Consider the following 27,440-nt stretch of genomic DNA (forward strand, 5'->3'; position numbering starts at 1 on the left):
GGAACGTGTGACAGTTCATAGCAGCCACCGGTTCAGGCCACCAGAGGGCGAGGTGAGCACAGACAAGGAAACAGTCACCACCGTGGCACTGATCTTGGAGAATTTCTTTGCCACTTCCGGTTAGTTTTCGATGTGCCGGGGCGGCCCTCCTCTGCAGCCACAGAACGTCTACGAGTTCAACAAGGCAACTGTTCTGTTAGTGCTTATGCCGTTCGCTTTCAAACCCTAGCTTCAGAGGTAAGATGGAACCAAGAGGCCCTTATTGCCATTTTCTGGCAAGGACTCAACGACCGGATCAAAGATGAACTGGCTGGCCTGGAGCTTCCGAATGCTTTGGATGCTCTGATTACCCTCTGTGTCTGTATCGACGTACGGTTTCAAGAAAAATCAGTGGAATGCTCTGCTCAGCGCCGCTCTCAGAGACCATCTCCCCAGATGCCACGCCCTTCTTCTCCCAAAGCTGCGGCAAGCTCTACTTCTGGAGTCCCTGAAGAACCAATGGTTATCGGACGGCATCACCTGAGGAGAGGGCTCACCGTTGGGACAATCAACTTTGCCTCTACTGTGGGCAGGCCGGGCACTTCCTAAGACATTGTCCGAATAAACCAGGAAATGCCATAGCCCAGGGTCACTGAAGGGGGTGGCCCTGGGTTGTTTTTCACCTCTTCCGGATAATCTTGTCTCCGTCCCAATTTCCCTACGCTGGAAGGAACTCGGTATTAAATACTGTGGCTTTGATCGATTCAGGAGCAGGACGACATTTTATTGACACCAGTCTCCTCAACCAACTAGGAGCTCCTTCAATTTTTTGCAAACCTATGCTACAAGTGACCTCCATTTAAGGTTTAACTCTTCTCTACTCTATCACTCATATTGCTCAGATGCATAAGGAGGAAATTCAATTTCTGGTGCTTACCCGGGCCATTCATCCCGTTAATTTGGGCCTACCCTGGTTACGACTACACGCATCAAGTATCAACTGGACTGCGGGTGATATCGGCAGTTGGGGTTCTCAATGTTTCGCAACATGTCTCGCGCCGGTGGTGCCTTCCCCGAGGACTATTGCGGCCTCCCTGGGGGTCTTGAGCCCGGGTGATGCTTCTCTCCCCAAGGAATATTGTGATTTCCAAGACGTCTTTAAATCACAGGAGGCAGACTCTCTTCCTCCTCATTGCCCTTTTGACTGCCCCATTGAGCTACTCCCAGGCAAAATGCTCCCTCAGGGCCAGCTCTACACCCTCTCTCAGGAAGAATCTAACATGCAGGAATATATTCAAGAAAACCTCCGTAAGGGCTTCATCAGACCCTCTTCATTCCCGGCGGGGGCAGGGTTCTTTTTTGTTTCCAAGAAGGATGGCTCGTTGCGACCCTGCATTGACTATCGAGGTCTGAACAAAATAACCATCAAAAATCGGTATCTGCTTCCCCTCATTCCAGAACTTTTCAACTGGCTGCAAGGGGCATCTATCTTCACCAAGTTAGATCTCCGAGGGGCATACAACCTAGTCCGAATTTGCCATAGGGACGAATGGAAGACCGCTTTTAATACCCATGAGGGACATTTTGAGTATTTAGTTATGCCGTTTGGCCTTTGCAACGCACCTGCGGTGTTTTAGGAATTCATCAATTTTATTTTTCAAGATCTGTACTCCTCGGTCATCGTTTAGTTGGATGACATCCTGGTTTTCTCTACTTCTGTTAAGGACCATGTCCATCATGGGCGTACGGTTCTGCAGCACCTCCGGAGCCACCGCCTATTTGCCAAGCTGGAGAACTGCTCGTTTCATCAACGGTCTATCCCATTCTTGGGATATATAGAGGGGCATAATGGAACAGAAACGCCTATCTCCATGGGCGTTTATCTCCGAGAACGGGTCCGTGAAGGGGCGGGGCGGATCGTATTTTTTAAAAGAAAAAGACGCCCATGTTTTATTCGTCAAGGTGTGAGCTGGGCGTTTTTGCTTTTCAGCGATAATGGAAAATGAAATCGCCCAGCTCAAAAACGAATAAATCCAAGGCATTTGTTCGTGGGAGGGGCCAGGATTCATAGTGCACTGGTCCCCCTCACATGGCAGGACACCAACCGGGCACCCTAGGGGGCACTTTTACAAAAACCAAATAAAAGGTAAAAGAGCTCCCAGGTGCATAGCACCCTTCCCTTGGGTGTTGAGCCCCCCAAATCCCCCTCAAAACCCACTGCCCACAAGTCTACATCATTACTATAGCCCTAAGAGGTGAAGGGGGGCACCTACATGTGGGTACAGTGGGTTTGGGGGGGTTGGACGACTAGTAGCATTAAGCAGCACAATTGTAACAGGTAGGGGGGGGATGGGCCTGGGTCCACCTGCCTGACGTCCACTGCACCCCCTAACAACTGCTCCAGGGACCTGCATACTGCTGCTTGGGAGGAGGGTATGACATTTGAGGGTGAAAGTAAAAAGTTGTGAAACATCATTTGTTGTGGTGGGAGGGGGTTAGTGACCACTGGGGGAGTCAGGGGAGGTCATCCCCGACTCCCTCTGGGGGTCATCTGGTCATTTAGGGCACTTTTGGGGGCCTTATTCGTCAAAAAACAGGGTCCAGGAAAAGTGTCCTAAATTCTAGCTCAAAACTGTTCCATTATCGGCGAAGGGCGCCCATCTCTGTTCGCCCGATAACCACGCCCCAGTTCCGCCTTCGACACGCCTTCGATACGCCCCCGTCAACTTTGTCCGCATCCGCGACGGAGTGCAGTTGAAAGCGTCCAACGTTCGGCTTTCGATTATACCGCTTTATTTGTTTTTGTGAGAAGAACGCCCATCTCCCGATTTAGGTCGGAACTTGGGCGTTATTCTCGTTCGATTATAAGCAGGACAGTCTCCTCGAATGGCCTCCAAATGGACCCTGCTAACGCCACCCCTGTTTTTTCTTCTCTAAAAAATTTTCTCCGTCCAAACAAAATTATACCGTCGGAGACCGGGAACTGTTGGCCCATAAATTGGCTTTTCAAGAATGGCGCTACCTCCTGGAAGGTGCTTTGCACCCCATCACGGTAATCCACAGATCACAAGAATCTCCTATACCTTCAGGAAGCCAAAAGATTGAACCCAAGGCAGGCACGCTGGTCATTACTCTTTGCCCATTTTAACTTCCGCCTGGTGTTTGACCGGCCGAGACAAATACGCAAGCTGATGCCCTATCCAGGCCCTTCAACCCTTCTGAAGAACCCGGAGTGTTACCCCATGCTCAATCCTGCCTGCATTGCCTCCACAACCTTGGTCTCGGCCAAATCTACGAGAACTTCCGTGCCACCTCAATCCAGGAAGAAAGTCCTCAAATGGAGCCACTCCTCCACTTTTGTGGGTCACCCTGGTTTCTGTAAGACTTTTCATTTAATATCTCAGTATTATTGGTGGCCTTGCATGGCTCAAGATCTTACATTTTGTTTCTACTTGTCCCACTTGCGCCTGGAACAAGTTCCCTCCTGGCAAGCCATGGGGACTCCTGCAGCCTTTACCAGTTCCGCAACTCGCATGGCAGGAAATATCAATGGATTTTCTTACTGAACTCCCTGAATCCCAAGAGCACACAGTCATTTGGGTAGTGGTTGGGAGGCGGGGCTAGTGCTGGGCAGACTTCTACGGTCTGTGCCATGAAAATGGCAGATGCAAATCAAGGTCAGGTATACACATAAAGCAGAACATCTTGTTGGGCAGACTGGATGGACCGTACAGGTCTTTCTCTGCCGTCATCTACTATGTTACTATGCTACTAATGGTGGACCGATTTTCCCGGATGGCCCATTTTATCTCCATGAAGGCCCTTCCTTCTGCTGCCACCCTTGCCACGGCCTTTATCCAACAAATTTTCCGCTTACATGGTCTCCCTCTGCGGATCATTAGTAAGCGGGGCTCTCAATTCACTTCAAGGTTCTGGAGAACCCTGTGCTCTACCTTCAAGATTACCACTCACTTTTCGTCTGCCTACCAACCACAGACCAAAGGCCTCGTGGAACGGGTCAATCAAACTCTCAAGGCCTTCCTACGGATGTACATTAACAGTTGACAGGATGACTGGTCCGCATTGCTCCCCTGGGCAGAATTCGCCTATAACAGTTTTCATACTGCCTCTCATACCTCACCATTTTTTACAATGTATGGATGCCATCCTCATATGCCACTTCCAATCTCTCAAACACAAGCCTCGCCTCTGCTCCACCGAACTCTCACTGATATTCAGGATATCTGGACCAAGGTCCAGCAACATCTTCAGCGAGCCTCGGCTAAGTACAAGCTCTTCGCGGATCGAAAAAGACGAACTGTACCAGTTTTTCAACCTGGACAGAAGGTCTGGCTCAGCACCAAATACTTGAGGCTTCGCCTACCCTCCTTCAAGTTTGCTCCCCGATTCATAGGGCCATTTCCAGTACAATCTCGCGTGGGGGCGGTCACTTACCGTCTCCAGTTACCAGCTAACCTCAAGGTTCATGCCTTCCATGTAGCCCTGCTTAAACCATTTTTAACTTCCAGATGGCATCCGGAACCCAAGAAGATCATCTTTCCTGATTCCAAGCCTGACACTGAATTTGAGGTAGAGGAGATTCTAGACTCCAAGTGTCAGAGAGGACAACTATTTTATCTGCTATCCTAGAAACATTTTGGCCCGGAGGACAATTCCTGGGAGCCCACTGCTAACGTCCATGCTCCTGACCTGATTTGTGATTTCCACGACCGCTACCCACTGAAACCTGGACCTAGGCAGAGGGGGGTCCATAAGGAGGGGGTACTGTCATGTCCCCTACCTCAACGCGGCATCCTCAGGCTGCGTGGGGTCCCGTCGACACACACACTTGACTGGCACTGCCTGAGCCATGTGTGTGTAGTACTCTCTGGGTTTGTTCAGAGTGGTGGTTGCAGGCTCCTTAATTGCTTTGCTTCCATGCACCTGTTTTTGCTCTCTCTCTCTGCCTGGCTTCCAGTCTCCTTGATTGCTTTGCTTCCACCCACCTGGGTCTGCTCTTCCTCTGCCTGGCTTCCTTGCTTCTCTCCTATCGATCTTCTGGTTCCTCCTTCCCTGCTCTTGTCCTATGGCTGTGCCCCATCTCCCTGCTGATATCAGACGCCAGCACTTTATCAGCTGAGCTCTCCCTGGACTCCATGCTTCGGCTTCTACTTTGGTAGGTGTTTCTAACTCTAGTCTGCTTCTTATCTACTAGTCCCTCGTTGCTGACTTTGCCTGTACCTGTATTACCCTTCTGCCTGCCTACTGACTTTCGCTTGTACCTGGATTACTCTCTTGACTTGCCGCCTGCTTGGCCGATACATTCATCACCTCGCTTCCAGCTCCGTCCCGTAAGTCCTGCAGGCCACCCGCACCTAGGGGCTCAACCTCTGGGGAACGGCAGTCAGCGCAGGTGAAACCCGGGTTGTCCAGCCGCCAAGCAGAACCTGGTCCGAGTACCGGGCTCAGCAGTGCTCTACTTGGTACAAGAAGTCACAAGTCTGGCACAATAACTATAAATGAAGAGTTGCCCTAGGGGTGGGTGGGAAGACTAAACTAGATCCTGCAATGCCTTCTAGATTCTATCTGTTAATGCTGTTGTACAAAGTTTTTAAAAACTAAGTGGAAAAGACTATGGAGATTAGTTGATAAAATTTGCTTTTTATATTTTTATTTTGCCTATCACTAACCTACAATTCCTCTTTTAAACCCCAATCTTTAAGTTCCGAAAGCACAAAGCAAAATAGTGTTCACTTACCAGAGAAATGTCCTCTTCTCTCGGAACTTCTCAGAATTCCACTATATCGTTTTTGAGATGCGGTGACCAGAATTGCACACAGTATTCAAGGTGTGGTCATACAAAGGCTTATAATATCCTCATTTTTGTTTTCCATTCCTTTCCTAATAGTACCTAACATTCTATTTGGTTTCTTCGCTACCGCTGCACATTGAGCAGAGGGTTTCAACGTTATCGTCAATGATGACACCTAGCCTTTTCCTGGTTGGTGACTCCTAATGTGGAACCTTGCATAACGTAGCTATAGTTCGACTTCCTCTTTCCCACATGCATCACTTTGCACTTGCTCACAATAAACATCATCTGCCATTTGGATGCCCAATCTCCCAGTCTCTTAAGGTCCTCTTGCAATTTTTTCACAATCCACTTGTGATTTAACAACTTTGAATAACTTTGTGTTGTCAGCAAATTTAATTACCTCACTAGTTATTCCCATCTCTAGATCATTTATAAATATGTTAAAAAGCAGCAGTCGCAGGATAGACCTCTGCGGAACCTATCAATCCGTCTCCATTGAGAATACTGACCATTTAACTCTACTCTCTGTTTTCTATCTTTTAACCAGTTTTTAATTCACAGAAGAATACTACCTCCTAACCCATGACTTTCCAATTTCCTTTGGAGTCTTTCATGAGGTATTTTGTCAAATGTCTTTTGAAAATCCAGATACACAATACACAGCTTTTGGAGTTTATTTGTGCTACAGCGGAGATGAAAATTCAGGTATGATCCTACAGTTTAATACTGTATGAGCCTGCTGGGATGATCATAAGGGGAGTGCAACTTTTAATGCTTTCTTTTTACCTTTATTATGTAAATTTCTTTATTTTGGCCTCCTTATTGTGACATTACCTTTTTTATTTGTATTCTTTAACCGATGTATTTTGCTTTCCATATCAAAGTGCTTTTTGTGATTTGTATGAAAGTGATTTAATGTTTTTTTTTTTAAATCCTTATATGACTGATGGCTTTGAGAAGGAATAATTGAGACTGAATGACTCTTAAAACTGAAGAGTGTCACTGAACCCGGGATGGTGAGTCCTTGGGCTGCAGCCAGGCTGCAGCAGAGGCGAACAGCAAAGGCGAACCAAGCTCTGAATACAAACAGGATACCAGACATGGCAAATAGACAAGCACACTCAAGATAAGCAAGACGCACCACTAGAAAAGGGAGAGACAGACCACTCAGGCGGGCCTCGGGGCCGATCCGGAACCCACTCGTACAGAGCCCAAGTGTACGGGCCGGCTGAACTGGAACCGAATCATACCAGAGGGAAGGGAAAAGAAACAGAACGGAATCTCTTGAGCAAGTACTACTCAAGTAGTGCACACACACTGCACTAAATAGAACCACAAACAAGGGGTCAAAAGACCCTATACACAGGCACAAAGAAACTGATGGGGAAAAGACAACCCCACTTAGACTCACATGGTAGGAACCACAAGTAAAAGATAAGAAAACCGCAAAGGACTGGCTTAGAACCCTAGCTATAAATGAATAGTCCTAACCAAGTCAAACACACATCACACAGAGAGGTAGCACAGGGCTGGGCTAGTAGTCCCAGCTAAACAGAAGAACCACCCACTCAAGCACAAATAGAACCAAACAGAGAGGACACTCAGGGCTGTGCTAGATCCACAACTATAAACAAATAATCCTAACCAAGCAACAGAAATTACACAGAGAGGTAGCACAGGGCTGGGGAAGTAGTCCCAGCTAAACAGAAGAACCACCACTCAAACACAAACAGAACCAAACAGAGAGGACACTCAGGGCTGTGCTAGATCCACAGCTATAAATGAATAATCCTAACCAACAGAAATCACACAGAGAGGTAGCACAGGGCTGGGCTAGGAGTCCCAGCTAAACAGAAGAACCATCCACTCAAGTACAAACAGAACCAAACAGAGAGAACTCAAACAGAAAGCACACAGGAAAAACTCAAGACCAGGCCACACAGAGGAACACTCACGGCTATGCCATACAGAACTCAAGGATAAGGGAAGCCACTCAAAGGCATTCACAAGGCTAGCCATGCAGCACTCAAGGGTAAAGGAGAGGCAACAATAGGAATACACTCTAGGCTGTACCATACAGCACTCAGGGAAAAGGGAAGCCACTCATAAGAATACACTAGGCTGTGCCACACAGCACTCACGGGAAAAGGGAAGCCACTCATAAGAATACACTAGGCTGTGCCACACAGCACTCACGGGAAAAGAGAAGCCACTCATAAAAATATACAAGGCTATACCACACAGCACTCAAGGGTAAAGGGAAGCCGCTTATAGGAATACACAAAGCTGTGCCACATCCTATATAATAATTCTCACCTCCAACGTTCTGTGCTTGGGACCGTGGCTCCTTGGCTGGAGGTGGTCTGTGAGGCAGACACGCACTGACGTCACTGACGTCAAAACAGCTGATTGCAAGGCAAGGGGAGGAGTAACAAAACAGCTGATTGCAAGGCAAGGGGAGGAGTACTCCTCCTACTGCCTCGGAATCAGCTGTCACCCCCCCCCCCCCACGCTATGGCCCCCTCGAAACCCACCCCCTCCCACGAACCTGTCGATCCCCCCCCCCCCGCCGGAACGCCGAAAACTGCCGCCGCCGTTGTTGTACTACCTTCCCTTCCCTTCGGTTGTTCAATCATCTTCTTAGAAAGTTTAACTCCATGCGTCTGACGTCAGACGCACGGAGTTAAACTTTCTAAGATGATTCAACAACCTACGGGAAGGGAAGGTAGTACAACAACGGCGGCGGCAGTTTTCGGCGTTCCGGCGGGGGGGGGGGGGGGTGGAAGAAAAAAAAAACGCATGTTGGGGGGGGGGGAGAAGAGGGTGGCCAACAACAGCATGGATGCGAGCGGGGGGGGGGGGGGGGAAGAGGCCGGCCCAGGCTGGCACATGGGAGAGAGAGGAGCATGGATGCGAGGGGGGGGGTCATGGAAGGGAGAGAGGGGACTTGCTGGAAAAGGATGAATGGAGGCGGCAGGGGACAGAGAAGCATGGATGGCAATGGATTGGGAGGGCAGGCCTCAGGGAGAGAGGGCAATTGCTGGATAGGGAAAATGGAGGGGCCAGGTGACAGATGAGCATGGATGGGCATGGATTGGAAGGGCAGGACTCAGGGAGAGGGGAATTGCTGGATAGGGATGAATGGAGGGGACAGATGGGCATGGATGGATATGGATTGCAGGGCAGGCCTCAGGCAGAGAGGGGAAATGCTGGATAGGGAAAAATGGAGGGGCCAGGTGACAGATGGGCATGGATTGGAAGGGCAGGACTCAGGGAGAAGGGAATTGCTGGATAGGGATGAATGGAGGGGACAGATGGGCATGGATGGATATGGATTGCAGGGCAGGCCTCAGGCAGAGAGGGGAAATGCTGGATAGGGAAAAATGGAGGGGCCAGGTGACAGAGGAGCATGGATGGGCATGGATTGGAAGGGCAGGACTCAGGGAGAGGGGAATTGCTGCATAGGGATGAATGGAGGGGACAGATGGGCATGGATGGATATGGATTGCAGGGCAGGCCTCAGGCAGAGAGGGGAAATGCTGGATAGGGAAAAATGGAGGGGCCAGGTGACAGATGAGCATGGATTGGAAGGGCAGGACTCAGGGAGAGGGGAATTGCTGGATAGGGATGAATGGAGGGGACAGATGGGCATGGATGGATATGGATTGCAGGGCAGGCCTCAGGCAGAGAGGGGAAATGCTGGATAGGGAAAAATGGAGGGGCCAGGTGACAGAGGAGCATGGATGGGCATGGATTGGAAGGGCAGGACTCAGGGAGAGGGGAATTGCTGCATAGGGATGAATGGAGGGGACAGATGGGCATGGATGGATATGGATTGCAGGGCAGGCCTCACGCAGAGAGGGGAAATGCTGGATAGGGAAAAATGGAGGGGCCAGGTGACAGATGAGCATGGATTGGAAGGGCAGGACTCAGGGAGAGGGGAATTGCTGGATAGGGATGAATGGAGGGGACAGATGGGCATGGATGGATATGGATTGCAGGGCAGGCCTCAGGCAGAGAGGGGAAATGCTGGATAGGGAAAAATGGAGGGGCCAGGTGACAGATGAGCATGGATTGGAAGGGCAGGACTCAGGGAGAGGGGAATTGCTGGATAGGGATGAATGGAGGGGACAGATGGGCATGGATGGATATGGATTGCAGGGCAGGCCTCAGGCAGAGAGGGGAAATGCTGGATAGGGAAAAATGGAGGGGCCAGGTGACAGAGGAGCATGGATGGGCATGGATTGGAAGGGCAGGACTCAGGGAGAGGGGAATTGCTGCATAGGGATGAATGGAGGGGACAGATGGGCATGGATGGATATGGATTGCAGGGCAGGCCTCAGGCAGAGAGGGGAAATGCTGGATAGGGAAAAATGGAGGGGCCAGGTGACAGAGGAGCATGGATTGGACTCACACTTTCACTCTGACTCTCAAACAGTCACTCTCACATACACTCTCCCAAACATACACACTCCGAGGAAAACCTTGCTAGCGCCCGTTTCATTTGTGTCAGAAACGGGCCTTTTTTACTAGTAATCAAATAACAGACACTAGAGACAAAGGGAAAATTAAACAAACAGGGAAAGCTGCCTCTACATACACAAATCAGATAAGGAGCAAAGCTCACAAGAATCAGGAGACAGACACAGCAGAGAAAGAGTTAAAGCAGGCTAAAGGGAAAGGCTGCTTCTAAAACACAAATCAGCAAGAAGCAGGGCTTACACTGCAGTCAAATGTTTAAAGCAAACAAAGGGAAAAACAAACAATGTTCTTACCAGAACTTAGCCAGGAAAGGAAAGGCAGAGACAGAGTACACCCAGCTGCACGGGAGCAAGGTAATCAAGGAAAGCAGCTGGGCTGGCAACAACCGGCTCTCTGAACAATGAAATGTAGCAAGGGAAACTACACAAGGAAACAGAACAGGCTTATGCTGGAGAGCCTAGATAACAAGGAAGGAATCTATTCAGGTTGAAACTAGAACCACACACAGAAAAACAGAACAGGGCTTTGTTTGGAAGTAAAGTTAACAGACTAGTAATCCATACAGGTTTAAAGCAGCACACACAGAGAAACCAAAAAGGGCTTTACTTAAGAGCAAACCTAACAGGAACGTAATCCACACAGAGTCAAACCAAAACCACTCACATAGGGCTCAGGGCTGTGCCCAGAGACATAGATTAACAAGAAGACCAGTTCCGTCAGAATCAAACAGTACAACAAGAAAAAGAAAAATAGACCTGTTGCAAAGGCAACACAGGAAAGCTCCATGGGTCCTTATAAAGGAGTAAGCTAATGATGTCACAAGTAGGAAATCATGCAGAAGCAGGGAGACCAAAGTGAGGCTTGGCTTCAGGGACACCAAAGCGAGGCTTGACTAACAGGAAGAACAACAGGAAAAAAGGCAGACTGGAAAGGTCAGAGAGCTAGATACAGAGAAACAGTAGGTCTGAACATAAGGGCACGGCCACAACCGTGACAGAGCATATTCCTTCAGGGATGAATTCTTGCCGCACCCAGGATTCTGAGAAAAAGTCCATTCCGCGATATCATGACAAGCTCTGGTAGATAATGCATCATCCAAATCCATGCATTGCTTCTTCATGGAGTGGCCTAGTGGTTAGGGTGGTAGACTTTGGTCCTGGGGAACTGAGGAACTGAGTTCGATTCCCACTTCAGGCACAGGCAGCTCCTTGTGACTCTGGGCAAGTCACTTAACCCTCCATTGCCCCAGGTACAAATAAGTACCTGTATACAATATGTAAGCCGCATTGAGCCTGCCATGAGTGGGAAAGCGCGGGGTACAAATGTAACAAAAATAAAATAAATCTTCTGTCATTTCTCAAATCACACTGAAAACTAAAATTAGAAGTACACCCTTTCTTTTGTTTAGGTCATATGGCCAGTACGAGAACCTGACAGGTCAGAATGGTTATGGGCTATGCATTTGATATATGTTCTGTGGTACAACCAAAGAAGTTTTATATATTAGTTGCAGGCACTTTATGTCCCTAGTGGGCTCACAATACAATTTTTATGTACCTGGGGCACTGGAAGGTTAAGTCACTTGTCCGGGATCACAAGGAGCTGTAGTGGGAAGTCCTGGTTCTCAGCCCACTGCAGTAACCATTAGGCTACTCATCTACTCCATAGTAACCAGAAAGTAGCTTGTTTTCATATATTATTTCAGGCGAAGTCTTTGGCTTCTTTTCACTGTTGGCTGGAAACTATTTCCTATTCATTTCATCAACACTCTAATTTAAATTAATTTAATTAGCATGCTTATATTCTGCTATTTCATTCTTTTGAATGTGCAAAGTGGAGTACACACTTCACAAAAACAGTTACAACAGCAATACATTAACACATTATTCAGTACACTAATACAGTTCTCAACATAATAAAATATAAAATAGACCTTGGGGGATTCTTATTACTGCGTATCTCAACATCTGGCCTCCACCGATTCAAAAAGCCAGTTTTAACTTTTGAGGAAACATCAAATAATAAGCCTGATTTCACATATGTTGATCAGAATGCTGCCACCCAGCTGATTTGGTGTTGTGCCAAATACGATCATAGCATGCTGGTGGTACCAGAACATAAGCGTATGCTTTTTGAAATTTGCACTTTCTAGCCAATATTTGAAGTTATTTATCCAGTTAGCAGGTGCTGCTAACTGGTTAAGAGTTGGTAGGCAAAATAATCAGTGGCACTAATAAGTTAGGGGTTATGTCCTTACTGGCACAGGTTATGTCCTTACTGGCACAGGAAAACAGGTCACTGCAAAATGTGTTAAAGTGTTGTGCGGTACTTTGTCTGTTTTTGCATGCATTAACTAATTTTTAAAAATATTTTTAGTAGAGAGGGCATATCATGGGTAGAAAGTAGGTGTTCCCGCACTATCCTACTAGCACATTCTGATCATGTGCTAACTGAATAACTCAGAGTTCCCAAACCTGGTCTTGGAGGAACCTCAGCAAGTCAGGTTTTCAGGATATTCACAATGAATATTCATGAGAGATTTGCATGCACAGCCTCCACTGCATGCAAATCTCTTATGAATATTCATTATGGATCCTGAAAACCTGACTGGCTGGGGTGCCTCCAGGACCAGGTTTGGAAACCACAAACACAGATATTAATCTTTTGCAGATCTCATGTGCTAGTGCTAACATTAGCACATAAAAACATAGTAACATAGTTGATGACGGCAGAAAAAGACCTGCATGGTCCATCCAGTCTGCCCAACAAGATAACTCATATGTGCTACTTTTTGTGTATACCTTACCTTGATTTGTATCTGTCTTTTTCAGGGCACAGACCGTATAAGTCTGCCCAGCACTACCCCGCCTCCCAACCACCAGCCCCTTGAATTGTATCTGTCATTTTCAGGGCACAGACCACATAAGTCTGCCCAGCACTAGCCACGCCTCCCAACCACCAGCCCCTTGATTTGTATCTGTCTTTTTCAGGGCACAGACCGTATAAGTCTGCCCAGCACTAACCCCGCCTCCCAACCACCAGCCCCACCTCTGCCATCCAATCTCCGCTAAGCTCCTGAGGATCCCTTCCTTCCGAACAGGATTCCTTTATGTTTATCCCACGCATGTTTGAATTCCGTTACCGTTTTTATCTCCACCACCTCCCACGGGAGGGCATTCCAAGCATCCACCACTCTTCTCCGTGAAAAAATACTTCCTGACATTTTTCTTGAGTCTGCCCCCCTTCAATCTCATTTCATGTCCTCTAGTTCTACTACCTTACCATCTCTAGAAATGGTTCGTTTGCGGATTAATACCTTTCAAATATTTGAACATCTGTATCATATCACCCCTATTTCTCCTTTCCTTCAGGGATACGTGTTCAGGTCAGCAAGTCTCTCCTCATACGTCTTGTAATGCAAATCCCATACCATTCTCGTAGCTTTTCTTTGCACCGCTTCAATTCTTTATACATCCTTAGCAAGATACGGCCTTCAAAACTGAACACAATATTCCAGGTGGGGCCTCACCAATGACTTATACAGGGGCATTAAAACCTCTTTTCTTCTGCTGGTCACACCTCTCTCTATACAGCCCAGCAACCTTCTAGCTACGGCCACTGCCTTGTCACACCGTTTCGTCGCCTTCAGATCCTCAGATACTATCACCCCAAGATCCCTCTCCCCATCCGTACCTATCAGACTCTCACCGCCTAACACATACGTCTCCCGTGGATTTCTACTCCCTAAGGCCCTCATGATCAAAAGCAAACTCTGGCGCTAAAGGCTTTTAACACCATACTAGTGCCAGAGTTTGCAGCCGATCCATGATCAGAGCCCTCGAGTGCCTGAAACAGCGCACTCGAAGGCTCTCAGCGCAAGTAGCATGCAAATGCATGCTAAACAGGGCTTCTAGCGCAATTAGCTTGCAAATGCATGCTAATTGGCGCTTAACGCATTCATCCCCAATGATCAGCGACCAGCGCGCCAAAGATTGGGTCGCTGGCCGCAGCAAAATCAACGCCAGCTCCGAGCTGACGTTAGATTTTGCGGATCATTGGGGAGGAATGGTGAGCCCTGTCCAGCATGCAGGTGCATGCTGGCAGGCCCCCCTTCCCCCCCAAGGCAAACGCGAACGGGGGGCTGGAGGTCCCGTGGACCTCCGGTGCCCCCGACGATCCCCCCTCTATGTTCATGGGGGGCTGGAGATCCGATGGGTCTCCAGCCCCCGAAACCCCCAGAAATCGTTGATTGGCCGCCTCCGGCCAAAGGATCTCCCACTGTGATTCATCGACGAGGGGGGGGGGGGTGGGGGCTGGATGCAATTGGCAGGGCTGGGCGCCGCCATTTTGGGCGTCGACTGACTGGAAGAGGAGGGAGGCAGGCAGGCAGGCTGCGTCCCTCCTCTAACAAAAGGTAGGGGGGCCGGAACGACACCACAGCACACCACGGACCACCAGGGAATCTAAGGACAACGCTGGGGGGAGGATTTGGGGTGGGCTGGAGGTCCACCGGACCTCCAGCCCCCACCCCCCCCCCTCGTCGATGGAGCACAGTGGGAGATCCTTTGGCCGGAGGCAGCCAATCAACGATTTCTGGGGGTTTCGGGGGCTGGAGACCCACCGATCCTCCAGCCCCCCCCCCTCGTCAGTGGGCGGGAGGGTGGGAGAGGGTTTGGCCGGCGGCGGCGGCCACGACGTTTTCTGGGGGTTTGGGGGGGGCCTCGTTGTTCGGGCCTCGGGGCAGGCTGTTTGACAGGTTTGGGCTTTTGACAGCCCAGACCTGTCAAACAAGTGCGGGAGGATTGTGCTGAGCGCATGCTCGGCACAATTCTCCCGCACTTTAAACATGATAATCAAAGATAATAGCGCTGCTTAGATTTGCGTGCATTATCTTTGATCATTGATGCAGAAAAGCCCTGCGCTGTCCTGGCGCTATTTTTAGGGCGCTGTTTGGAACAGCGCAGGGCTTTTGATCATCTGCCCTTAAGTGCATCACTTATCTTTTCCTATAGGTCGTCACTTGTGGGAACAGTTGGAGATGCGAGTGCTGTGGGGTACCCTGGAGGGCACTGTAGCTCTATTATATTGCTCCTTTTTCTCCTTTCCTATTTAAATGGAATTCTGTTTTTTTTTTTTATTTTCATTTACAAGTACTGTAATGCAGTGTTTCCCAAGTCTGGTCCTAGAGTACCCCTTGCGAGTCAGGTTTACAGGATATCCACAATGAATATGCATGAAAGAGATTTGCATACAATGTATGCAAATCAAGTTATGTAAACCACTTAGACAAAAATTGATGGGTGGTATATCAAGTAATAAAGAAACCTGTATTAAATCTGGGTTTAGTATGTGGGGAAAGTCCCACGTTAGAACACACTAAGGGCCTTTTTACAAAGGTATGGTAGGGCTACTCTGCAGGTAGTGCGAAGCAAAACAGCACTACTGCATAGCACATCGCAGCTCCCTGTGGTAGTTCTGTGTCTGCCGTGCGGCATTTCCCATGCCAGAAAATATTTTTCTAGCATGGGTGGGTGGGGGAGTAGGCATATCCATTGGCAATTGGCCATCTGTGCATGCTGTCTGATTACTGCTGGGTTAGCGCATGAACCCTTAGCACCTGCTGAACAGGGGTGCTGCGGAAAATCCTTACCTCCCTCCTGCCGCCCATAATCCAGCATTGCTCACTACCTTTCTGCCTGCAAGTCCAGGATCGCTGTTGCTTCCTTCTCCTGCCGCCGCTGCAGTGCTTGTCGTTTACGTTTTCAGGCTGTCCATGATTCACACAGGCACTCTGGGGCCTTCTCTCTGCCGTGTCCAGCCCTAAATGATGCAACTTCCTGTTGCGAGGGTCAGACGCAGCAGAGGGAAGTCCCCACAGTGCCTGTGTGAATCATGGATGGCCTGAAAATGTAAGCTGCAAGCATTGTAGTGGCAGCGGGGGAAGGAGGAGGAAGCAGCAGATTCTGGACCCGCAGGAGGGGAAAGTAGGGAGCGATGCTGGATTGTGAGCAGTAAGAGGGAGGTCAGGATTTGCTACAGCACCCTTGAGAGTTCGCTGTGGCACACCAGGGTGCTGCGGCGCACACTTTGGGAACCGCATGCTTATTAGGTTGATCAGTAGTATTATGCTAACATTGTATTATATCTCTGGTACTTGAATTCCAGTGCTGTTAAATGTATATATTTTTGATACATTTCATGGTAGTTCTGTTATTAGGTTTCAATTTTACCTCATTTTTTTGTATTTATGTCTATTCTTGGTTATTTTACTATTGTTATGCTGTTAACAAAAGTGTAAGTTCAATGTTAAACCGCACCTGCTGTACACCGCCTTAGGTGAATCTCTTCATAAAGGCAGTTAATAAATCCCAATCAATAAATAATCTAGAGATAACTAGTGAGTGGATGATGATCCTCAGTGCAGAAGTAATGAAAAGATGATGAGTTGGATAGATCATGTGTAATTTATAATAGCAGGACCTTATTATGATAGTTGAAATATATGCAGTAAAAAGAAAAGTTTCTGCCAAAAGTCACTCATAAAACCTTTAGGGGTCCTTTTACTAAGGGGCGCTGAAAAACGGCCTGCGGTAGTATAGGCTCGGGTTTTGGGCGCGCACAGAATCATTTTGCAGCACACCTTTAAAAAAAGGCCTTTTTAAGATTTTTGCCAAAAGTGGACATGTGACAAAATGAAAACTGCCACGCATTCATTTTGGGTCTGAGACCTTACCACCAACCACTGACCTTGTGGTAAAGTCTCATGCGGTAATGACCTACGTGCGCCAAATGCCACTTGGCAGCGTATCGGACATGTGGCAAAATGAAATTACCACAAGAGCCATGCGGTACCCATGCAGTAACTCCATTATGGCATGCACAGGGAATGCGTAGACGCTTACGCGGCTTAGTAAAAGGGCCCCTAAGTGTGTCAGTTCTGTTAATCGAGATAACTAATATCATGATAGACCCTGCAAGTACTGGCACAGCTAAATAACTAAAAAGCAAAAACCTGGACTTTTCTGGACCGAGTTTTAATTTATGGCCATATAACCAGTATAATATACATTTTAGATGTGAGTTAAGAACATTTATTTCCTGAGCATCATTTGTTAGCAACATAGCCAGGATGTGAATATCATTTGCATAAACGTAAGAAGACAGAGGGATTGAATGAGAGTCAGAAGCAGTGACAAGTAAATGTTAAATAGAATAGGCGCAAGGATATAGACCTTAGTAGGTTTAAGTCCTTAGTTAGTAGCTTTGCTGCCCATTTATCGGCAATTGCAAGTTTTGAGGTCAAGAAGGCACAAATCTGTTGTCTGTTCCCTTGATGCATGAGGCAAAACAGTCCTACACAGGGTTTTTTCTGTGGTAGGTCCTTGAATTTGGAATTCTTTGCCAGTTACTATTTGAATTGTATCCATTTTATTTATTTAGTAGGATTTATCACCTTTCAGAAGAAATTCACCCACGGTATTGTACAGGGGCAGTAAACTGGATATAGGGAATATAGACAGTACCCACAGTAAATAAATTCAAATGTACTCATTTTATAGGATTTACATAGTCACACTTATTTGTGCTAAATATTTGCTCTCATACATTCTCTGTAGTACTGAGGTAGGAGAGAGTGCAAGTTTTAAATGTATTCAGTCATTGGTGTACATATGTGTATATCTATCACTTTTGTAGTTTTAGCTGTGTTTTCAATCTTGTTGAATGAAACTGATATGCGGTTGCTATTTTTAATGTTGATTTTATGGATTTTTAGTTGGAAGTTGCAGAGAATAGTTCTATACTGGGATAGTGCTGGGCAGACTTATACGGTCTGTGCCCTGAAGAGCATAAGTACAAATCAAAGTAGGGTATACACAAAAAGTAGCACACATGAGTTGTCTTGTTGGGCAGACTGGATGGACCGTGCAGGTCTTTTTCTGCCGTCATCTACTATGTTATGTATGTATACTAGATGAGCAGAGAATAAATACATCTAGACAGGAAAAGGACCATTCCCATCTGGCTGTTAGTAATCTGCAGAATATTTTACAAAATATTCAAAGCAGAGCCCTTTGTAAAATACCTACAAGGCAGTGGAAAATACACCTGTAGCTGATGGCATGTACAGCAGGAATAATCAATTTTACAAAGAAATATGTCCATAAAAAGAGCAGCTCAGGGTTTTGAATGTGTATGTGCCTTATTTTGCAAACTATGCACAAAACTTGACACCCAGAGCAAGCCAGTTAAAAAGTTACATGCCAAAACTAATTTTTGGCTTTTTGAGTTGGTTTAAATACCATAGAAGTAATCATTATTGCCAACTCAATCACTCCTCTAAAGCCTAAGTGTAAACAAGGAGTTTGTTGACACTTACTGTATGCGACTTGGTGTAGGTATAAATTCTGACAGGTAAATTTTTTTAAAGCGTGCGTGTATTACTATTTCAGGCCAACCCCTCTATGCCCAGAAAATGCCCCACTGTGTGTCACGTTTTCAAAAGCAGGAACTAGGATCGTGAGCGCTTGGGCCACTGCCGAGGAGCGGCAATGGCAGGCAAAACCACCCCACACAGGGATAAGACAGAACTCTGACAGGGACGGCTAGTCTTCACCTGCACCTGGCCACCCTTTCCCAGCAGGATACACACAGGGACTAGAATACACAGGGAGGCTAGGCAGAATACTAGACTAAGACTCTCAGACAGACAAGGGACAGAACTGAAAGCTGCAAGCAACCACTGAAATAGGGAACAAACACTGATAGACAGGAGACAGAACTGAAAGCTGCCAGGCAGCCACTGAACAAGAAACACAGGCAACCAAGAACTAGACAAAGACATACAAACAAGCAACAAGACTGGGAAACAAGCAATGCAGAACAAGAAGCTACACAAAGACTAAACTAGAATCAGGCAAGAATTACAGGCTATAAACTGGACTAGGCAGAAGTGCACCAGCACCCCAACATACCAGGGACCTTAGAAGATGCAAAGGCAAAGCAGAGAGTTTCCAAATGGCTAATAAGCCCAGCAGCAGCTGAGATTCAGCTGCAGCAATCACAAGGCAGCTACGGGTGCTGTGCAGGCTCAAACAAGCCAAGCAAGTCTGGCAGGCTGGAAGATCCAGACTGGACTGGGCTGAAGTCTGGAACGGGAAACAGCACACAGACAATCCAATGCAGCCACCAGGTCTGGTCACCAGAGGGCAAGAGGAACACAAACAAAAACACAGGCAGAAAGCATACTGAAGCACAGAGAAGCTTAACACACACAGGTGCAGTATAGTGGAGTAATCAGAGCCATGCTGGAAGCAGCCAGCACACAGAGACAGAACTAACTCAGGAAGAATAGACAGAAGCCAGCTCAGAAGCTGACCGCCGGAAATAAGGTGAGCCTGAGAGGGGTCACGACTACAATCATGACACCGTGTGTGCCAAGCAAGTGCATGTGTAAATAGTAGCTTTTCTAGAACCTCTTCCTAGATGTGTAGAGCCATTCACATGTGTACTCCCGTTATTTACCCTATGATCCTGTGAAAGGCCAGTCTATAGTCAAAATGGCCCAAAAGTAACTCTTATCATCTCTGACCACAAGATTACTGGTCAGACACAGCAGAATAGGGTAGGCCACTAAGAGTATGGTGTTATGAAACGCCTAGCCACCCGCGGCCACTTCAAGGGTCTATTCCCAGCACATCTCAGGTCAGCCTGCACCTGCTGCTTGTGTTTTACAATAGCACCCTCCTCCCACTGACTGGGTCACAACTGCCTCTGGGAGAGTCTGGGCGAGTCTCCCCCTCTCAATTATCCTCAGTGATTTCTAGGTTACTGAAGCCACACTTCCAGTGGTCCCCAAGCGCTCACAGACCCAACACACAAACCACCAGGATTCATCATCAGTCCAGACAGGCAGAACAAACATGTGTTTATTCTCAGAACTTGGAACAGTGGACAAAAATGTGCAATTAGCAAACAGTAACAAGTAACTGAAATATGGATCAATTATAACACTAACTAAACATTTGCACACTGGCTAAACTGTACCTGGGAAGATCAGAATATATAATTCACTGAGCATCAGCAGGTAGTTGTGACTTCGATTGGCCACTGTTGGAAACAGGATGCTGGGCTTGATGGACCTTCAGTCTGTCCCAGAATGACAATACTTATGTACTTATATGCAGTGCCGTAGCCACAGGTGGGCCTGGGTGGGCCGGGCCCGACCATTTAGGGCTCAGGCCCACCCAACAGTAGCACATGTTTAGCAGTAGCTGGTGGGGATCCCAAGCTTGGCCAGCTGGACTTACCCCTGATGGTAAAAAAAGTGCTACTCTCCACGATACCGGCACCTGAGCATGCTAATTTTTCAGCATATGCCTGCTGCAGCTTACCAAGGTGGAAAGAAGCATTTTCCCGTCAGTTGAGATATTATTTTGGTGGTGGTTGGGGGGGGGGGGGAGAACACTTGGTGCCCACCCACTTCTTGCCTAGGCCCACCCAAAATCTGTTGTCTGGCTACGCCCTTGCTTATATGTCCCTCTTTCCTCCTGGCTAAAGACTGAAGCAACTGCTGGGTTATTTTCAAAACTCCAGGCCAATCAGAGCCAAAATCACACAGTGCAATAGTATAACAGCACTTGCTGTAGTATTCAAAATACAATTGCAAAAACAACACTTGACTTAAAGTTCTGTTCAAAGTGCAATAATGGAAGCAGCTTATTCTATTATTGCACTTTGAACAGAACTTTAAGTCAAGTGTTGTTTTTGCCACTGTATTTTGAATACTACAGCAAGTGCTGTTATACTAATGCACTGTGTGATTTTGGCGCTTATATCGCCACTAGTAGAATTTTCTAAAAAAAAAAAAATATATATAAATTTATAAAACATATCCTATATAATAATTCTCACCACTAACGTTCTAATGTGCCTGGTACCGTGGCTCCCTCGGAGGTGGTCTGCTAGGCAGTTTAGAATGCACTGACGTCAGTGATGTCACTGACAGCTGATTCCCCTGCCTGGGAAACAGCTGTCAGTGCCCCCCCCCCCCCCTCGGCGCAACACCCAAGCCCCTGCCCTGCAAAACCGCTAGCCAGGCAGGGGGAGGAGTAGGGAAACATGCGGAGCATGCCTCTTAAGCGCATCCCGTCTTCGTCGTCTTTGTCGCCCTACCTCCCCCACCCTCCTCCGCACTCTCTTGCTCCTTCTCCTGCTATCCGCAGGAGACATCAATCCCAACCCAGGTCCCCCACACCTGTCTTCATCTCATCTATGCAAACGTTTCCGCGATGTCTCCAATCTCATCTCTATTCCCCTCCTCCCTCCCTCCTCCTCGTGTGCCCTGTGGAATGCCCGCTCGGTCTGCAACAAACTTTCCTTCACCCATGATCTCTTCATCTCCCATTCCCTTCAACTGCTCGCCCTAACTGAAACCTGGCTCACCCCTGACGACTCTACCTCAGTCACAGCCCTATGCCATGGAGGTTATCTTTTCTCCCATTCTGCCCGCCCAGTTGGCTGCGGTGGTGGCGTCGGGTTACTACTTTCGCCCTCCTGCAGTTTTCAACCTCTCCTCCTACCACAGTCTCACCACTTCTCATCCTTTGAAGTTCACTCCATCCGTCTATTCTACCCGCTGCCACTCAGAGCTGCAGTCATTTACCGCCCCCCCTGATAAGCCCCTCTCTTCCTTCCTAACCGACTTCGATGCCTGGCTCTCCGTTTTCCTTGAGCCCTCATCCCCATCCCTCATTCTTGGAGACTTTAACATACACACTGATAACCCATCCGACTCATACGCTTCTCAGTTCCTCACTCTAACCTCCTCCTTCAACCTCCAACTGAGCTCCACCACCCCTACACACCAATCTGGCCACTGTCTTGACCTCATCCTCCCCTCTAACTGCTCACCCTTCAATTTCTGTGCCTCAGCTCTTCCTCTCTCTGACCATCACCTGATCACCTTCACACTTCATCACCCTCCCCCTCAGTCTCGCTCAACACTAACCACTACTTCCAGGAATCTCCAAGGCTGTCGACCCTCCCACCTTATCCTCCAGAATCTCTGATCACCTCCCCTCCATCATGTCCTCCGAGTCTGTTGACAAGGCTGTCTCCACTTACAATGCCACTCTCTTCTCTGCTCTGGACGCCCTTGCTCCATCCATCTCCCGTCCCACAAGGTGTACTAATCCCCAGCCCTGGCTAACCCCTTGCACCCGATACCTTCGCTCCTGCGCCCGATCGGCTGAATGCCTCTGGAGGAAATCTCGCACCCATACTGATTTCATTCACTACAAATTCATGCCATCCTCCTTCCAGTCCTCCCTATTCCTCGCCAAACAGGACTATTACACCCAATTGACTAATTCCCTCAGCCCTAACCCTCGTCGTCTCTTCGCCACCCTTAACTTCCTCCTCAAAGTGCCCTCCACTCCCACCCCCCCTCACTCTCCCCTCAATCACTGGCTGACTACGTCCGCGACAAAGTGCAGAAGATCAACCTCGAATTCACCACGAAACCATCTCCTCCTCTTCACCCTATAACCCACTCCCTCAACCAACCAACCCAGGCCTCCTTCTCCTCGTTTCCTGACATCACCGAAGAGGAAACCGCCCATCTTCTTTCCTCCTCAAAATGCACCACCTGTTCCTCACACCCCATCCCCACCACCTTTCTTAACACCATCTCTCCTACTCACCCCCCCCCCCCCATCTGTCATATCCTCAACCTCTCTCTCTCCACTGCAACTTTCCCAGACACCTTGAAGCATGCGGTAGTCACACCACTCCTCAAAAAACCATCACTTGACCCTACCTGTCCCTCCAACTACCGCCCCATTTCCCTCCTACCCTTCCTCTCCAAGATACTTGAACGCGCCGTTCACAGCCGTTGCCTTGATTTTCTCTGCTCTCATGCCATCCTCGATCCGCTTCAATCCGGCTTTCGCCCCCTACACTCGACAGAAACGGCACTATCTAAAGTCTGCAATGACCTGTTCCTTGCCAAATCCAAAGGTCACTACTCCATCCTCATCCTCCTCGACCTATCCGCCGCTTTTGACACGGTCAATCACAATTTACTTCTTGCCACACTGTCCTCATTTGGGTTCCAGGGCTCAGTCCTCTCCTGGTTCTCCTCTTCTCTCTCCCATCGTACCTTCAGAGTACATTCTCATGGCTCTTCCTCCACCCCCATCCCTCTCTCTGTTGGAGTTCCTCAGGGATCTGTCCTTGGACCCCTTCTTTTTTCAATCTACACCTCTTCCCTGGGCTCCCTGATCTCATCTCATGGTTTCCAATATCATCTTTATGATGACAACACCCAGTTTTATCTCTCCACACCAGACATCACTGCGGAAACCCAGGCCAAAATATCGGCCTGCTTATCCGACGTTGCTGCCTAGATGTCCAACCGCTACCTGAAACTGAACATGGCCAAGACCGAGCTTATTGTCTTCCCACCCAAACCCACTTCTCCTCTCCCTTCACTCTCTGTCTCAGTTGATAACACTCTCATTGTCCCCGTCTCATCCGCCCGCAACCTCGGAGTCATCTTCGACTCCTCCCTCTCCTTCTCTGCGCATATCCAGCAGATAGCCAAGACCTGTCACTTCTTCCTCTATAACATTAGCAAAATTCGCCCTTTCCTCTCTGAGCACACCACCCGAACTCTCATCCACTCTCTCATTACCTCTCGCCTTGACTACTGCAACCTACTCCTCACTGGCCTCCCACTTTGCCACCTTTCCCCCCTACAGTCAGTTCAGAACTCTGCTGCACGTCTTACCTTCTGCCTGGACTGATATACTCATATCACCCCTCTCCTCAAATCACTTCACTGGCTTCCGATCAGGTACCGCATACAGTTCAAGCTTTTCCTACTACCCTACAAATGCACTCGATCTGCAGCCCCTCCTTACCGCTCTACTCTCATCTCCCCTTACGTTCCTACCCGTAACCTCCGCTCTCAAGACAAATCCCTCCTTTCAGTACCCTTCTCCACCACCGTCAACTGCAGGCTCCGCCCTTTCTGCCTCACCTCACCCCATGCTTGGAATAAACTCCCTGACCCCATACGCCAGGCCCCCTCCCTGCCCATCTTCAAATCCTTGCTTAAAGCCCACCTCTTCAATGTCACCTTTGGCACCTAACCACTATACTTCTATTCAAGAAATCTAGACTGCCCTAACTTGACATTTCGTCCTTTAGATTGTAAGCTCCGTTGAGCAGGGACTCTCCTTTTTGTTAAACTGTATAGCGTTGTGTAACCCTAGTAGCGCTCTAGAAATGTTAAGTAGTAGTAGTAAAAGCAGGAAGCCAGCAAAAGAATCTGTTGGACTGCTAGATGACCGAGGGGTAAAAGGGGTAATCAGGGAAGACAAAGTCATAGCGGAGAGATTAAATGAATTCTTTGCTTAAGTCTTCACCAAGGAACATTTGGGAGAGATACCGGTGCCAGAAATGGTATTCAAAGCTGAAGAGTCGGAGAAACAATGAAATCTCTATAAACCTGGAGGATGTAATGGGGCAGTACTACAAATTGAAGAGTAACAAATCTCCTGAACCAGATGGTTTTCATCCCAGAGTACTGATAGAACTGAAAAATGATCTTGCGGAACTATTGTTAGTAATATGTAATTTATCCTTAAAATCAAGCATGGTGAGGAAGTGACATCACCAAGTGATATGGCCGCTTGAGGGCTAAGCTCCCGGCCGCCCACGATATTTTTTGGCATTCCCTCCGGGTCCAGTGACATCCAGAGTCTGCTCTGAGAAGCAGTACATTGTTTAAGTGGTGGAGAACCTGCGAGGTGATGAGCGTGCAAAAACATCTGTCCCAGTTTGCCTTTGCCGGTGGATCACCATCCTTCCCAGAAATAAAACATTGGCTCCAGATCAAAACTGATCTTAAAGCTGTTAGATCAGACCTTGTAACACTGGGATCTGACTTACGCGGGGAGATCCGCAAGTTAGGTAACCAGCTGGAGGAGATGGAGAACCGGTTAGATAAGCAGTCAGAAACTGTGGGCTCCTTGGATCAGCAGGTTGCTGATATTTGTCAAGGCCAACAACAGCTGGCGGACAAACTTGAAGAGCTAGAAAATTGCAGCAGCTGGCACAACCTGCTATTTCGGGGTCTCCCCAACACATCGGAGTATTTGGACTGTGAATCTGTGGTGCAGCGATTGGTCAGCTCCCTGCTATCGGACACCGGGTCACCGGTGGACCCAAGTACAATTTTACTGGAGCGCTCTCACAGGGCCATGGGGCCCATGAGAAATAAACTTTCCAGGGATATTATAGCTTGCTTTTAGGATTTCAAGCTTAAGGAGCGCATACTCGGCTCGCCAAACCACCCACTTCAAATGGGACTCTTATAATGTGGAAACTTACCAGGACTTAGCTGAGCTGAAGCCTGTTACAGTGAAACTTCGTGAGATGGGTATTCGCTATCATTGGAGGCACCCTTTTGCTTTAGTATTCTATAAAAATGATCAGCTCCATCAAATCAAATCCATATCTGAGGCTAGTGAGATTGTTTCGGAGGGGAGTCCATCAACGGAGACATTGGCCTCTAACATGCTTCGGCCTGCTTCATATTCAACCTCGCGCCCTAAGTGGCAGTGGGTGGAGAGGGGACATAAACACCTGCAGCGCCAGCAGTCGGCTGGTCAACTTCCCTAATCTAATTGTTATGCCTACAAACTTGTTTTGGACACTGAGGATGCGTTAGGGGCTCTGTATACTATGGAGCGGGCTTCTTGGTATGTGATCTGAGTGGAGGGGTTCAGTTTCTATGATCAATGGAAGGTACACTCACTGGTTGCAGGGGAAGTTTATAAAGTTGTGGATGGTGTGATGGGTGGGGGTTTGTGTCGTTCTACCTCAGTTGGTTCTCTCTCATTGTTTAGGTGGGAGACCTCAAAGTTAACAGGGTGGGTTGGGGAGGGAAGGAGGTAGGAGGGGGGATATTTTGATTATATTCTGGTAAAGGTTGGGGGAGGATTTCAGGGAGGGAGGTGGAAGAAGACATGGGTGCGAGGTCAGTTTGGATTCTTAGTCCTTTTGTATTATTATTTAAATGTCTAAGACTAATGCTTCTGAATGCCAGAGGACTGAATACCTCCATGAAGCGACTCCTATTTCGGGAGTTGGTTTGCCTTAAGGTGGACATAGCTTTAATTCAAGAGACACATTTAAAACCAGTGCATGAATATCTTTGTCATTATCATATAAATACCCGCTTGTATATTTTGCTTCTAACTATGATAATAGCAAGACTTGGGGTGTCGATAGCATTTAGTGATTCACTGCCCTGGTGCATTGAGAAAACTATTAGAGATAAAGGGGGGTGTTTTCTACTATTGTTTTTTTCTCTAGGAGACCAGAGATACTTTGGTGAACATATATGGCTCTAACGCAGACCATGGAGAATTCTTTCATCAGCTTGATCAATTGCTGCTGAAGCATAGGGAGGGGTTACTGCTGATGGGAAGAGATTTTAATCTTACACTAAATCCTCAGTTAGATAACTCTACAGTGACATACATTATACACAGCGTGATCGTGAGCTGCTTCATGCTTTCCTTGTAAGGTGGCAGCTTACGGACCTCTGGAGGCATGCCAATCCGCTCCAACGGGATTATACATATTTTTCTTCTGTGCATAGCTCCTTTTCACATATTGACTTTTGGTTAGGGGACACCTCAATCCCTAGTAGTATTAGTGGCCATCAAATCGTGACCCATACATACATGGTCAGATTATGCTCCAGTTCTGTTACAACTGTGCCCTTTTCTAGCATCAAGGGCTTCCTCGCGATGGCATTTAGATGATGCCTTATTAGCAGACATGACTTATGTTTCCCAATCTGGAGCGTCAGATTAAGAAATATATATATTCAGCTTAATGATAATGGGTAGGTCTCACCAGGGATTTTGTGGGAAGGCCTTAAGGCTGTGATGCGTGGCCATTTGATAGCATTGGGGGCTCATGTGCGAAGGGAACATTATTAAGCGGAAGATCTGGTGCGAAAGCGGTTAAAGGAGGTGGAGGGTCTGCTTTGCCAGTGGGCCTCTCATCCTCCCTCTTATTAGATCAAGCACACAAACTCAGGCAAGAACTCTACCAGTTGCAGTTGGTTGATATATCGTAACTCCAA

The sequence above is a fragment of the Microcaecilia unicolor genome, chromosome 4, assembly GCF_901765095.1.
Source record: "Microcaecilia unicolor chromosome 4, aMicUni1.1, whole genome shotgun sequence".
NCBI classification, from domain to species: Eukaryota; Metazoa; Chordata; class Amphibia; order Gymnophiona; family Siphonopidae; genus Microcaecilia; species Microcaecilia unicolor.